Source organism: Lygodium microphyllum, chromosome 11, assembly GCF_053477565.2.
Source record: "Lygodium microphyllum isolate KBCC chromosome 11, Lygodium_microphyllum_v1.1.10, whole genome shotgun sequence".
NCBI classification, from domain to species: domain Eukaryota; kingdom Viridiplantae; phylum Streptophyta; class Polypodiopsida; order Schizaeales; family Lygodiaceae; genus Lygodium; species Lygodium microphyllum.
In genome coordinates this window covers 44,233,212-44,250,486 of record NC_141145.1, presented here as the reverse complement: position 1 = coordinate 44,250,486, position 17,275 = coordinate 44,233,212, and the positions used below count along the sequence as shown (strand labels likewise).

The 17,275-nt window shown below is 41.1% G+C and overlaps 1 pseudogene; it reads right to left on the bottom strand.

Moving 5' to 3' along the window:
* Window positions 1-5,200: 5,200 nt before the first annotated feature.
* Window positions 5,201-16,438, bottom strand: LOC148028764 (uncharacterized; annotated as a pseudogene).
* Window positions 16,439-17,275: the final 837 nt, after the last annotated feature.

Sequence of the window (17,275 nt, the reverse complement as noted above, 5' to 3'; positions counted from 1 at the left end):
GGGCAGAAGGCCATCACATTGGAGGTGCTCAAGCAACTCCATAAGAGGGAGTTGCTCGACTTGAAGAAGTGGAGAAGAATCAGAGAAGGTCTTTGCATTGGTAGAAATGGCGATGGACACATTACATTGGCCTTGAAATCGGAGCCATCATTGCGCATTGCATGTATAGAGGAGTGGGAGAGCATATTCCTTGAAAATCACATAAACAAGGTTACAGGTGCTCACGAGGGTATCAATGTCACAATTGATTCCATCAAATCCACGTGGTGTACTGACTTGAGAAGGCATGGCATTCCTCTTGCGTATGTGAGAGATCTCATCAGTGGGTGTACTTGCAAGGTGTTCACAAGGCCCCATGGTTATAAAGGCCCATTTTTAGTTCATGGGAAGGTTCTAGAAAGAAGAGCACCCATCTTGGAGCTTACTGTAGATAGATCTCTTGTTGAGCGGAGGCTTCAAGAAATCATGCTTGAACACAATGTTAGGTTGGGCAAGGTCCGCTCGACCAAAAAGCATGATTTAGGGAAGACAATAGTGGAATATGCATGTTATCGCAGTGGTAGAGCAACTCGAAAGGGCTCCCAAATCCTTAGGTTGCGAACCTCAAAGAAATGTGGTTTCCCTTTCAAGGTGCAGATCGAGTACAAAGACGATCTCCATGATGTCACTATACGAGTCCATGGACCACACGAGGGTCATGTACTTGGATCTCGTGCCGACTTGTATCACTTGCCGGTGCATCCAACTGTGATTGATTGCTGCAAGGATGACCTATTTGACGTTGGGATATGTCGCCACGTCGCGAAGATGAGCCTTAGCAAGGAGCAGTTTCATTTGAAAAATGCATCTCCATTGGATCGTGTCATTTATAGGTTCTTCATGATACCAAGGGAGGTACAAACACTATCATACCAAGTTCGAACTGAAGGTATGTTACCTTCTAAGCCATTGCTCTATGATATTAGGTTGCTTTTGAGCGTCAATGTTCTATGTGTCATCCTGCTGCAGGCAAACTTTCGAAGGATGATTGGACGGTAATGTATTTGGAGGCTCTCCGTCTACGAGATCAAAACAAGGTATTTGTCATATTCTCATAAATGTTTATAAGCTGCGAAAATTAGTACATCTATTTGATAGTATCATCTACATGGTCTTTTAAGTACTCTATTGCCAACCATACAATCCTCATGCCATAGAGGACAAGGACAAACCATTCGTACTGATAGTCCAGGATGAATGGATGTTGCAAATGAGTAAGAGGTTCTCAAAGAACAATGCTTGGGCAATCGATAGCACATTCAAGACCAATGTGTTTGGTCTTCCGCTTTATGCGACGGTTTTACCAAACCAACATGGGGTGGGTATCCCTATTTGGTTTATGCTATGCACTAGTGACAATGGGTCAAACCAAGAGATTATGGCTTTGCAAATCACCATGAGACTAGTCCTCTCTAGGATGGGAGATATTCGCCCTGCTGCCCTGGTGATTGATAAGTCCCAGCCAGAGCTGGAGGCGCTCTCGAAGGTTGTTCTGGAAGACCCTCATTGTTGGACCACTGACTACCTTGGTGGCAACAAACGTCAACGTGCATGCCATATTATTCTATGCTGGTTCCACACAAAGAAAGCATGGGTTGAAAATCTCTTGCCACATGTATACCTTTTCAATATCATTTTACTTTTAAGCATTGCCTTTTTGTGAATTCCATGAGCTTGACAGTGAGTACTTCACATGTTCTTGCGTGAATCAAGGTCCCTACAGATGAGGGCGATCATGTGTATGCCTCTTTGTCCAATCTTATGCATTGCCCTACAAAATCGCAGTTTGATGATATGTTTGAGCAATTGCTTCATCATTATTCCGCTCATCCAAACGTGGTCCGATACGTTACCAATGGATGGTGTGGGAAAGATTGTATTTGGTGTGCAAGATGACCCAAGTTTGGTCGCATGTTTCCACATGGCAATGTCGACACAACCAACCTCATTGAGAGACTTTGGCAATATATCAAGTACACTCTACTTGATGCTAGGATCAACAGGTCCATTTTGGATCTGCTGCACGCCCTTGTTGGTGACTTGTCATCGGGGTCTAGAATGGGTGGATCGGCTTTGGAGTTTTTCAAGAAAAAGCAAGAGATAGGTAATGTGGTCAATTTCCTTTCTATTTCCACATTTGAGCTTTCCTTGAAACGCATTGTTGTCTTATACATGTTTTTTATGCCAGCTGATTTTGAGCGCTTCAAAGTCTATGGGTCAAGCAAGAGTCATACGGCTAGATTGGCAGCAGGGGAGAAGATTCTTCAGCGGTATGAGCAAGATCCCTCCTCTCTTCAAGTCATTAACGAGGGGACCATGTTGTTTAAAATAGCGAGCACAACCCAACATGCAAAATGGTATCATGTAAGTGTACAATCAAACTACTGCGATTGCCCTGATTGGTCGACTGACTGTAAACATCTTCATGGTTTGAGGCTCATCTTGAAGAGCTATTTTCCTCACCTTCATGAGGTTCTCCCCATCATCGATAGTGCGCATGCCTTTGATGACATAAAGGAAAGACCAGGTGGCGATGAAATCACAGGATTGGAGAGACCAGGTTTTGATGGTCGTGTGCAGGAAGGGGACCTTGTGTCCTCCATCGCAGACTTTAGAGGCCTCCTTCAAAAGATCGAGGATGGGATTCCATCCTACACAACGGCACAGATGGATGCTTGTATGCGCCAATTGGAAAGTGCTAAAGAGTCTCTTGTTCACATGTTCACACCATAGGAGATTGACATGCCTAAAAAGGGCGGGATCTATCAGATCCAGGAAAATGTCACATAGACACACCTAGGGCATGGCAAGGATCATCGTCATCGTCCAAATGAGAGGGGGGAGTCTTCATCACAACCCAAGCGTCCATCTATCACAGGCGTGTTAAGGCGCAAGCATCAACGAGGGAGGGGTCGTGTAAGGTTTAGCCCAAAACCGCGGATATATTGTCCTCATTGCTGCACCAAAACATTTTTGGTGGACCCTCTCGCAGTGTATTCATGCAATACTTGCCATGCACTGCTCCCTCTATCCTTGCGGTATACTCCTCGTCCAGCGGATTCTATCTTGATTGGCAGGGCGGTGCGATTGTATGGTGAGTCTTACATTGGCACTTGTCGTATTTTGTATTGCACCTACAACAGTGAGAATGAGGAACGTCAATTTTCTCTCTCGTTCCCTGATGGGTCCACGATCACAGAAGTCTTGGCATCTAGGTTCAGAATGTTTGTATTGTACACATGATTGTCCATCTAGGTTTAGAATGGAGAAGATGCAAAAGAACCTACCTAGCTTGTTTGTATGTTCCCCCCATCTCTCAAGGGAAATCTAATGGATAATGTTCTCCTAGATTTTATCTTACTCTATTTGCAGGAATTAGCTAGTTTTTATGGTGGTGTCTTGGATTTTGTTAAAGAACATCCATGTCAGCCTCAACCTATGGAGTTGGATTGATATTGGATATTTATCTAATTTTATTATTTAGAAATTAGTGTGTGTATTTGGCAACACATCCAACAGGTTATTTCCTATCACTACATGTTTATGTAATCCAAATGTGACATGCTTTTATGTTTAAAGAGTTGCACAAAAATTGATTGCTTAAGGTAGTAATGATGGGTGCATTGTTGGGAGGCATAATTGACACATGTGATAAAGCAAGTTGAAGCTATGTTATATTTTATTATTCAAAGAAAAGACAAGGGTCTATGAACAATGGATGTATAAGTACAATTCATGTGTGTAGCACCAACTAAGAGAGAGGGGTGTGTGTGTAGTAACTCTATTGAAAGGGCTACTATGAATTAATGAGATGAAACACTTAATGGATATATGTATATGTGTTTTCTAGTCATATATGTCAAAAAGATGCACTCCAAAATGATAATTAACTAGATGGAACACACTTTAACAAATTGACTCATGTGATAAAGCAAGAAGAAGCTACATCCAATTTTCTTATAATGCAAATGCATGGGTCCATTCCAAAAGATGCATGAGTTCAATTCATGTTCCGAAGGTCAATTTGAGAGAGAGAGAGAGAGAGAGAGAGAGAGAGAGAGAGAGAGAGAGTGTGTGTGTGTGTGTGTGTGTGTGTGTGTGTGCCTGTTATCAGATTACTTAATATAGACAACTTATCAACTTGAACATTTACTTTGAACTTGGAAAAAGATAAGATCAAATAATGATTTCTAACCACACATCCTATGAAATCTTGAGATTAGTGACTTCATCATTCTACAAGTGAGTTTTAAAAAACCAAATACAATGGAGGGTTGAACCTATTACTTAGAAAACCATTCATAACAATGTGTCAATAAACACATCATTATGGGATGCAAGAGTCAACAATTCAACACCAACTGTCATCCTATCACATCAAATTTAGCTCATAAACACATCAAATTTATGCTAGACTAGATAAGGAGCAAAGCTAAGAGAAGTGCCCATTATATAAGAGGCAAAAGAACATTGACCAAGTCATGCCATGATTCAATGGCCAAAGAAAACAATCCTTTTATTACATATGCATGATCCATAGAGGCCTATGTAGAGTGGATGATTAAGGGGCACAATTTTGAAATCCTGATGTAAGTGGATGTGTATAAATAGTTTACCAAAAAATTTAAAAAATGTAATATCACAAAAAATTGATCTTCACAATCAAAGAAGCAAATGTTTATGATCCATTCACAAAACTCCTTTACTCCCTAGTTCTTTTTATGACCTATAAAACATGCACTAAATGCCTCTCTTTTCTACCATGGAGCATATGCACTATCAAAGTTAGTAAAACATAGCATAAAAGCATTACCTCGACATAAAAAAGCTTAACAAATGAAACCTTGCATAAACCATGACGTAATAAACCATGACGTAATAAAAGCATCACCTTGACATAAAAAAACAATACGTAATAAACCCCAAACCATAGCATGAAAGCATTACCTTGGCATAAAAATGCTTGACATAAAAGAAACCTTTACATTAAAAAACAATACAATTGAAACCTTGTATATGTATCATTACATAAGAGACCATAAGACATTGACAAGTAAGTACATGTCTGCCGCAAACCAAGTACATGACCATAAGTGAGACCATAAGTCCATGACTGCCACAAACCAAGTAAATGTCACAAACCAAGTAAATCCACACAAGATCACCTTTCCAACACTCCAAGTGTCCATTGGTAAAGGTCCTCCTTCAAAGTTGTAATGTAGGTGGCATTGAACCATTTTCTTGTTAACTGCAATACAATAAGTTGATTATGGATTGATGTATGCACACTAGACCATTCAAAGTCGCATAGCAAAAGCAATTATACCAGTATAGGCTTACCTAGTTTTTGGTTGGTTTCCCAACCACGCCACCCTCGATGAGTAGTCTTATGAAAGCCATCACATAGAATCCACAGTCTACTGCATTTGTTTGTTGAGGGGCCTGTGAAAAGGGATTCTAGTCATCTTTATGTGAACTTCCCTATGTTACATTTCTAAGTGACAGCATTACTTTAACACTATAGTAACACACCTTAATGTGGATGAGCTTCATTTTATCCACGTCCGATAGAAACTTAGCGCACACTGGATCAGTACAAAGCCTCGATAATGCAAACACGGCCCTGAAACATAGACACAAAAGAGATGAACATAATACATATGTGACACAACATAAAGCATGGATGCATATAGATTGTTAAGATACATGTGTACATAAGGTAGACATGCCGTGAAATCAGTGCATTCCAACGAGTCAAGGCATAGGATGGCTCCCTAATCACCAGGTAATTTTTCAACCCTTTTTAGCACAGGGTTGAAGACCACAAAAAGGCACCAATGTGACTTGTACATCAAAGAATGCTATTAAAACTAGTGCATCAAAGGGCTATGATTTGTCATTTCCAATAAGTATGCATAAAGGGACTACAAACCTCACAAGCACAGGAAGAAATATAAATGTGGCCCTCGTGGGATCGCAACTATCAAAGTAATTTCTTAATGAAACACTATCGTCTTGTGGCTCAACCATATTGATGTATGGAAACCACAGACTATCCACGAAACATACATCATGGACATGCTCTTGGAATCACATACTCCATCCAACTATGAATAAAAGCCCAAATTAGTTTAGTAAAATAACAAAACCCTTAGCCCTAATCATCAAGCAACAACCAAGAAAGCTATAACTAGTTTAGTAAACTTACATGGCGAACAAATTCATAGTACGGGTGGATGCCTCCTCTACGCACCGCAATGCATCCAACAAAGCATGGTCAACATCCACACGGAGTTTTGAACATAGAGCCACGAACTCGATATGTATGGAACTCTCTAACCTAAAATAATACCAGAAAGCAATCACACACAATGCAACCAATCACAAGTACAAGAAATACAACACAATGAAAGCATTACAATTAATAAGAACGCACCTTGAAGTGGCACTTTTTTGCCCCTTTATCTTGACAGGAGAGCCATTCTTAATGGTGTCAACCGAACTACATCCAATTGTGAATATGCAATGGGGAGCGTCGCTTGGATACTCAAGAGGGGAGGAGATAGTGATAGGGGTGGGTCGAGGTGATAGGAGGAGCGACGTGAAGCGCTTACTCCCCTCGCCCTACAATGCCATAACCATAACCATAATCCTAAAGTGTTAACCTAACATGACATAACATAACCATAACCATAACCATAACTATAACCATAACCTAACATAACCATCGTAATCCTAGCATAACCATAACATAGTCCATAACCATAACCATAAGCCACAAACTTGTCCATAAACTACGCAATAACCATAAACAATAACCATAACCATAATCCTAACTACATAATGCCCATAAACTACACAACAAACAATGCCATAACCATAACCATAACCATAAGCCACAAACTTGCCCATAAACTACACAATAACCATAATCATAATCCTAACTACACAATGCCCATAAACTATACAATAAACAATGCCATAACCAGAACCATAACCATAAGCCACAAACTAGCCCATAAACTACACAATAACCATAAACAATAACCATAACCATAAGCCACAAACTTGTCCATAAACTACACATTAACCATAAACAATACCCATAACCATAATCCTAACTACACAATGCCCATAAACTACACAACAAACAATGCCATAACCATAACCATAACAAACTACACAAAATCATAACCATAACCATAAACAATAACCATAACCATAACTAACAATGCCATAACCATAACCATAAACAATGCCATAACCATAACCATAAACAATAACCATAACCATAATCCTAACTACACAATGCCCATAAACTACACAACAAACAATGCCATAACCATAAACATAACCATAACCATAATCCTAACTACACAATGCCCATAAACTAACATGAACCATAACCATAACCATAACCATAAGCCACAAACTTACCCATAAACTAACCTGAAAATCCATAACATCGCCAGTTGGATGAAGGACCAGTCCGCAATAAGCTATCCATCTCCATCTGAAAGTTTCGCTCCACTGTTTGCAACTCGGGATGGTGGTCTAGGACTTGACCCTCATCATCAATATGAGGCACATCCTTATGCTCTCGTGTGCGAGGTCATTTCTAAGGAAGGCAACTTGTGAGTGAATATACATATCTAAAAAATGATAAACTCAAGGCCAAGGTAATAAAATTGCATTTGCATATGACACTATAGAAGAAAAAACAATATCAAGTAAGAGACTTACATGTTTTTGGTAGCCATCCGCTATTCGACTCTGAGTTCTCCGCACACGCTAATCTCTTTTGGTATCATATTTGCTCATCTATCTATTCACAAATGCCTCCACATACTCCTGCCTCTCCATGGTACCTCAACATCTTCGAGTAAGTCCCATAATGAGCTCGCTCTCACATACTGAGCCTTCTTGTACTTACTTCGAGCCAAACTCAACTTTCTTTCAAGGTTAGAGAACCGAGCCTCTGCCTGGCGGTGCCAAGCACCAACAGTATGGCGAGCATGTTGTGTGCCTATGGGATGGCCGGTCTTTCGACATGGAATATCATAATGGATACCATGCTCATCCTTCAAATGTTGTATCATCCTTGCCCGTCTGTTTATGTTGACATGCCTCTTCGGACAAAGAATATCAACACGGCACTGACGGGCAAGAGACCCATCACGCAGTGTGATCTCCATATATGGTGGGTTTTCCTATGTAAAGTGACATTCTATTTATAAGTATCACATCTTAGGAGTATGCTTACTAACAAAACCGAAAGTAGGATAAACACTTACCTGAGAGTAGCTCGGCACATCTCTTTCGATGGATGTCTGAGATGCACCAACAGTATCTCCCACGGGGTCATTATGACCTCGGGGAGTTGGGATCAAGGGCTCTCGTTGATCCCCCTCCTCATGACCACGGCACAGACGTTGATCCCACGGGGTAGGAAACCCATCCTTGTATGGTCATCCCGCCCAAATCATAAACGATACCAGCCGGAAAAGTGCCCATCGATGGGCCGTCTGATATGTGTCTGCGTATGCGAACTAGAGACACCTTAACTCCTTATAATTGGGAGGGACCCAGAGAATGTACCGCCGCCAACGAACAGGGTGATATCTAATCCTGGGAGCATGCGAAGTCCCAGATGCGTCTGAGTTCATCTGCTGAGGCGTTCCTTCCATTCTCGTTCTCTCTCTCTCTCATACCCACAGTAGCTGCAACCTGCGCATCCCTCTCAGCTCGGTGTCTTCATCCCTCCTAGACTGTTGCGTGAATACCCCGACCACAGTAGCGTGTGCCTCCCAACTCCCCTAGCTCGTGGAGATCCAAGCATAGTAGCATGCACATCCACAATCCCCCAGCTCGCACAATAGCGTGCCCATTTAGTAGCGGCTGGTCTTCATCCACATTAGCATCTCCCAATTCGGCGTCTGAGTCTCGGGGAGACAGTTCGGCATCTCCAATTTCGTATGCGCCTCCGTCTTCATCCCTCCCACAGTCGGCGTATCAGAACATAGTGCCTCCTCTCTATCTCAGGCGTCTTCATCGGCACATTAGGCCTCAGGCTGCAACGTTGATCCCAACTTCGTCTTCATCCATTGTCTTCATCCCTCCCACAGGAGAGTGCCCAGTCCATGACACAGGAGGCTGCAGCGTGACTGTGACTCAGGAGGCTGCAGCATGACGCCTGTGTGGGAGGCTGCAACGTCTCAGGAGGCCCAAGCATCTTCATCAGTGTGATGCCTGTGTGGGAGGCACTATCTCCCGTCTTAGGCTCAATCCTTTTGTAAAATTTCACAATAATCTCATAACAATGCTCTATTTGGATGCAAACATATTGATGTTGGAAGAGTTACTGTTTATGGTTATTGTTTATGGTTATGGTTATTGTTTATGGTTACTGTTTATGGTTATGGTTATTATTTATGGTTAATGTGTAGTTTATGGACAAGTTTGTGGCTTATGGTTATGTTTATGATTATGGCATTGTTTTTTGTGTAGTTTATGGGCATTGTGTAGTTAGGATTATGGTTATGGTTATTGTTTATGGTTATTGTGTAGTTTATGGGCTAGTTTGTGGCTTATGGTTATGGTTCTGGTTATGGCATTGTTTGTTGTGTAGTTTATGGGCATTGTGTAGTTAGGATTATGGTTATGGTTATTGTGTAGTTTATGGGCAAGTTTGTGGCTTATGGTTATGGTTGTGGTTATGGCATTGTTTGTTGTGTAGCCACCTCAAGGTGCGTTCTTATTAATTGTAATGCTTTCATTGTGTTGTATTTCTTGTACTTGTGATTGATTGCATTGTGTGTGGTTGCTTTCTGGTATTATTTTAGGTTAGAGAGTTCCGTACATATCAAGTTCGTGGCTCTATGTTCAAAACTCCGTGTGGATGTCGACCATGCTTTGTTGGATGCATTGCGGTGCGTAGAGGAGGCATCCACCCGTACTATGAATTTGTTCGCCATGTAAGTTTACTAAACTAGTTATAGCTTTCTTGGTTGTTGCCTGATGATTAGGGCTAGGGGTTTTGTTATTTTACTAAATTAATTTGGGCTTTTATTCATAGTTGGATGGAGTATGTGATTCCAAGAGAGCACATCCATGATGTATGTTTCATGGATAGTCTGTGGTTTCCATACATCAATATGGTTGAGCCACAAGACGATAGTGTTTCGTTGAGAAATTACTTTGATAGCTGCGATCCCACGAGGGCCACATTTATATTTCTTCCTGTGCTTGTGAGGTTTGTAGTCCCTTTATGCATACTTATTGGAAATGACAAATCATAGCCCTTTGATGCACTAGTTTTAATAGCATTCCTTGATGTACAGGTCACATTGGTGCCGTTTTGTGGTCTTCAACCCTGTGCTAAAAAGGGTTGAAAAATTACTTGGTGATTAGGGAGCCATCCTATGCCTTGACTTGTTGGAATGCACTGATTTCACGACATGCCTACCTTATGTACACAGGTATCTTAACAATCTATATGCATCCATGCTTTATGTTGTGTCACATATTTATTATGTTCATCTCTTTTGTGTCTATGTTTCAGGGCCGTGTTTGTATTATCGAGGCTTTGTACTGACCCAGTGTGCGCTAAGTTTCTATCAGACGTGGATAAAATGAAGCTCATCCACATTAAGGTGTGTCACTATAGTGTTAAAGTAATGCTGTCACTTAGAAATGTAACATAGGGAAGTTCACATAAAGATGACTAGAATCCCTTTTCACAGGTCCCTCAACAAACAAATGCAGTAGACTGTGGATTCTATGTGATGGCTTTCATAAGACTACTCATCGAGGGTGGCGTGGTTGGGAAACCAACCAAAAACTAGGTAAGCCTATACTGGTATAATTGCTTTTGCTATGCGACTTTGAATGGTCTAGTGTGCATACGTCAATCCATAATCAACTTATTGTATTGCAGTTAACAAGAAAATGGTTCAATGCCACCTACGTTACAACTTTGAAGGAGGACCTTTACCAGTGGGCACTTGGAGTGTTGGAAAGGTGATCTTGTGTGGATTTACTTGGTTTGTGACATTTACTTGGTTTGTGGCAGTCATGGACTTATGGTCTCACTTATGGTCATGTACTTGGTTTGTGGCAGACATGTACTCACTTGTCAATGTCTTATGGTCTCTTATGTAATGATACATATACAAGGTTTCAATTGTATTGTTTTTTTATGTAAAGGTTTCTTTTATGTCAAGCATTTTTATGCCAAGGTAATGCTTTCATGCTATGGTTTGGGGTTTATTACGTATTGTTTTTTTATGTCAAGGTAATGCTTTTATTACGTCATGGTTTATGCAAGGTTTCATTTGTTAAGCTTTTTTATGTCGAGGTAATGCTTTTATGCTATGTTTTACTAACTTTGATAGTGCATATGCTCCATGGTAGAAAAGAGAGGCATTTAGTGCATGTTTTATAGGTCACAAAAAGAACTAGGGAGTAAAGGAGTTTTGTGAATGGATGATAAACATTTGCTTCTTTGATTGTGAAGATCAATTTTTTGTGATATTACATTTTTTAAATTTTTTGGTAAACTATTTATACACATCCACTTACATCAGGATTTCAAAATTGTGCCCCTTAATCATCCACTCTACATAGGCCTCTATGGATCATGCATATGTAATAAAAGGATTGTTTTCTTTGGCCATTGAATCATGGCATGACTTGGTCAATGTTCTTTTGCCCCTTATATAATGGGCACTTCTCTTAGCTTTGCTCCTTATCTAGTCTAGCATAAATTTGATGTGTTTATGAGCTAAATTTGATGTGATAGGATGACAGTTGGTGTTGAATTGTTGACTCTTGCATCCCATAATGATGTGTTTATTGACACATTGTTATGAATGGTTTTCTAAGTAACAGGTTCAACCCTCCATTGTATTTGGTTTTTAAAAACTCGCTTGTAGAATGATGAAGTCACTAATCTCATGATTTCATAGGATGTGTGGTTAGAAATCATTATTTGATCTTATCTTTTTCCAAGTTCAAAGTAAATGTTCAAGTTGATAAGTTGTCTATATTAAGTAATCTAATAACAGACACACACACACACACACACACACACACACTCTCTCTCTCTCTCTCTCTCTCTCTCTCAAATTGACCTTCAGAACATGAATTGAACTCATGAATCTTTTGGAATGGACCCATGCATTTGCATTATAAGAAAATTGGATGTAGCTTCTTCTTGCTTTATCACATGAGTCAATTTGTTATAAAGTGTGTTCCATCTAGTTAATTATCATTTTGGAGTGCATATTTTTGACATATATGACTAGAAAACACATATACATATATCCATTAAGTGTTTCATATCATTAATTCATAGTAGCCCTTTCAATAGAGTTACTACACACACACACACACACACACACACACACACACCCTCTCTCTTAGTTGGTGCTACACACATGAATTGTACTTATACATCCATTGTTCATAGACCCTTGTCTTTTCTTTGAATAATAAAATATAACATAGCTTCAACTTGCTTTATCACATGTGTCAATTATGCTTCCCAACAATTCACCCATCATTACTAACTTAAGCAATCAATTTTTGTGCAACTCTTTAAACATAAAAGCATGTCACATTTGGATTACATGAACATGTAGTGATAGGAAATAACGTGTTGGATGTGTTGCCAAATACACACGCTAATTTCTAAATAATAAAATTAGATAAATATCCAATCTCAATCCAACTCCATAGGTTGAGGCTGAGATGGATATTCTTTAACAAAATCCAAGACACCACCATAAAAACTAGCTAATTCCTGCAAATAGAGTAAGATAAAATCTAGGAGAACATTATCCATTAGATTTCCCTTGAGAGATGGGGGGAACATACAAACAAGCTAGGTGGATTCTTTTGCATCTTCTCCATTCTAAACCTAGATGGACAATCATGTGTACAATACAAACATTCTGAACCTAGATGCCAAGACTTCTGTGATCGTGGGCCCATTAGGGAATGAGAGAGAAAATTGACGCTCCTCATTCTCACTGTTGTAGGTGCAATACAAAATACGACAAGTGCCAATGTAAGACTCACCATACAATCGCACCGCCCTGCCGATCAAGATAGAATCCGCTGGACGAGGAGTATACCGCAAGGATAGAGGGAGCAGTGCATGGCAAGTATTACATGAATACACTGCGAGAGGGTCCACCAAATTTTTTTTGGTGCAGCAATGAGGACAATATATCCGCGGTTTTGGGCTAAACCTTACACGACCCCTCCCTCGTTGATGCTTGCGCCTTAACACGCCTGCGATAGATGGATGCTTGGGTTGTGATGAAGACTCCCCCCTCTCATTTTGACGATGATGATGATCCTTGCCATGCCCTAGGCGTGTTTGTGTGACATTTTCATGGATCTGATAGATCCCGCCCTTTTTAGGCATGTCAATCTCCTGTGGTGTGAACATGTGAACAAGAGACTCTTTAGCACTTTCCAATTGGCGCATACAAGCATCCATCTGTGCCACTGTGTAGGATGGAATCCCATCCTTGATCCTTTGAAGGAGGCCTCTAAAGTCTGCGATGGAGGACACGAGGTCCCCTTCCTGCACACCACCATCAGAACCTGGTCTCTCCAATCCTGTGATTTCATCGCCACCTAGTCTTTCCTTTATGTCATCAAAGGCATGCGCACTATCGATGATGGGGAGAACCTCATGAAGGCGAGGAAAATAGCTCTTCAAGATGAGCCTCAAACCATGAAGATGTTTACAGTCAGTCGACCAATCAGGGCAATCACAGTAGTTTGATTGTACACTTACATGATACCATTTTGCATGTTGGGTTGTGCTCGCTATTTTAAACAACATGGTCCCCTCGTTAATGACTTGAAGAGAGGAGGGATCTTACTCATACCGTTGAAGAATCTTCTCCCCTGCTGCCAATCTAGCCGTATGACTCTTGCTTGACCCATAGACTTTGAAGCGCTCAGAATCAGCTGGTATAAAAAACATGTATAAGACAACAATGCGTTTCAAGGAAAGCTCAAATGTGGAAATAGAAAGGAAATTGACCACATTACCTATCTCTTGCTTTTGCTTGAAAAACTCCAAAGCCGATCCACCCATTCTAGACCCCGATGACGAGTCACCAACAAGGGCGTGCAGCAGATCCAAAATGGACCTGTTGATCCTAGCATCAAGTAGAGTGTTCTTGATATATTGCCAAAGTCTCTCAATGAGGTTGGTTGTGTCGACATTACCATGTGGAAACATGCGACCAAACTTGGGCCATCTTGCATGCCAAATACAATCTTTCCCACACCATCCATTGGTAACGTATCGGACCACGTTTGGATGAGCGGAATAATGATGAAGCAATTGCTCAAACATATCATCAAACTGTGACTCTGTAGGGCAATGCATAAGATTGGACAAAGAGGCATACACATGATCGCGCTCATCTGTAGGGACCTTGATTCACGCAAGAACATGTGAAGTACTCACTGTCAAGCTCATGGAATTCACAAAAAGGCAATGCTTAAAAGTAAAATGATATTGAAAAGGTGTACCTGTGGCAAGAGATTTTCAACCCATGCTTTCTTTGTGTGGAACCAGCATAGAATAATATGGCATGCACGTTGATGTTTGTTGCCACCAAGGTAGTCAATGGTCCAACAATGAGGGTCTTCCAAAACAACCTTCGAGAGCGCCTCCAGCTCTAGCTGGGACTTATCAATCACCAGGGTAGTAGGGCGAATATCTCCCATCCTAGAGAGGACTAGTCTCATGGTGATTTGCAAAGCCATAATCTCTTGGTTTGACCCATTGTCACTAGTGCATAGCATAAACCAAATAGGGATACCCACCCCATGTTGGTTTGGTAAAACCGCCACATAAAGCAGAAGACCAAACACATTGGTCTTGAATGTGCTATCGATTGCCCAAGCATTGTTCTTTGAGAACCTCTTACTCATTTGCAACATCCATTCATCCTGGACTATCAGTACGAATGGTTTGTCCTTGTCCTCTATGGCATGAGGATTGTATGGTTGGCAATAGAGTACCTAAAAGACCATGTAGATGATACTATCAAATATATGTACTAATTTTCACAGCTTATAAACATTTATGAGAATATGACAAATACCTTGTTTTGATCTCGTAGACGGAGAGCCTCCAAATACATTGCCGTCCAATCATCCTTCGAATTTTTGCCTGCAGTAGGACGACACATAGAACATTGACACTCAAAAGCAACCTAGTATCATAGAGCAATGGCTTAGAAGGTAACATACCTTCAGTTCGAATTTGGTATGATAGTGTTTGTACCTCCCTTGGTATCATGAAGAACCTATAAATGACACGATCCAATGGAGATGCATTTTTCAAATGAAACCGCTCCTTGCTAAGGCTCATCTTCGCGACGTGGCGACATGTCCCAATGTCAAATAGGTCATCCTTGCAGCAATCAATCACAGTTGGATGCACCGGCAAGTGATACAAGTCGGCACGAGATCCAGGTACATGACCCTCGTATGGTCCATGGACTCGTATAGTGACATCATGGAGATCGTCTTTGTACTCAATCTGCACCTTGAAAGGGAAACCACATTTCTTCGAGGTTCGCAACCTACGAATTTGGGAGCCCTTTCAAGTTGCTCTACCACTGCGATAACATGCATATTCCACTATTGTCTTCCCTAAACCATGCTTTTTGGTCGAGCGGACCTTGCCCAACCTAACATTGTGTTCAAGCATGATATCTTGAAGCCTCCGCTCAACAAGAGATCTATCTACAGTAAGCTTCAAGATGGGTGCTCTTCTTTCTAGAACCTTCCCATGAACTAAAAATGGGCCTTTATAACCATGGGGCCTTGTGAACACCTTGCAAGTACACCCACTGATGAGATCTCTCACATATGCAAGAGGAATGCCATGCCTTCTCAAGTCAGTACACCACATGGATTTGATGGAATCAATTGTAACATTGATACCCTCGTGAGCACTTGTAACCTTGTTTATGTGATTTTCAAGGAATATGCTCTCCCACTCCTCTATACATGCAATGCGCAATGTTGGCTCCGATTTCAAGGCCAATGTAATGTGTCCATCGCCATTTCTACCAATGCAAAGACCTTCTCTGATTCTTCTCCACTTCTTCAAGTCGAGCAACTCCCTCCTATGGAGTTTCTTGAGCACCTCCAATGTGATGGCCTTCTGCCCGCTCAAATCACTGACCATCAAGCCGTAAGTCTCTCTATTGAAAGAGAAGTACTTCGATGAGGTATAGGTAGTTGGGCTTGGTGCATTGACAGTGATTTCTTGTGGTGCCGAATCATTGTCTCCACTTAAGAAATCAAGCATCTCAACCTCGTTACTTGATGATCCATCTAATGTCTCTTCATCCATGTCGAGATCATCGATATCAATGTCACTTTCCATAATCCATGCGTGTTGACTACATACGTATATATCACCAAAACATCATTCCAATGTCATAATGCATCCAATGCAAATATGAGAGGAAGAAAGAGAGAGAGATATGCACCTTGTAGTGGAAGCCATGAGCAAGAAATCGCAATATGAACCTCAAACCTTTGTTCCAATGATCTCGTGAGCTTGTATGCGCTTGGAATATGGGCCTCAAACCTCCATTCACAACAGCACACGAATGCGCCCTACGTGTAGGATTTTCCTGTGGGTAATACCAAGAGCTTTTTGACTTTCGGTTCCAGGTCGACACAGTTTACTTTAATGGCTGGGTTTACTATTATGTCTACATTTACTTGTAGTCTACGATTCAAAAACTTGTATTAGAGATAGTGGGCCCCGCAGAATCTACTATCTTCTTACTGCCAGCCCATGCAATCAATTTCAACGACCGGCATCGCATTTATAATCCTGGGATGGGTTTACTTTTGCATGTGGCAGCAAACATCCCCGAATTTCGAGACGACGTTCCTCCGTCAGATCCCATTTTCCGGTTGGTTGGGTTTCCATTTGCTGGTTGGGTTTTTTAATCTGGTTGGGTTTACTTCTGCATAAAGTAGCGGCTTGGATGCGTGCCTTTTTTGGGGGTCAACGAGAGCCGTTGATCCCAACTCCCCGAGGTCATAAAGACCCCGTGGGAGATAGTGCTGAGGCCCTCCTCCCCCCTCTCTCTCATGCGTAGGGCCTAGGTTCTCTCTCTCTCGCTCTCTCTCGCTCGCTCTCTCTCTCTCTCTAAACTTTTTAATGTGAACTTTT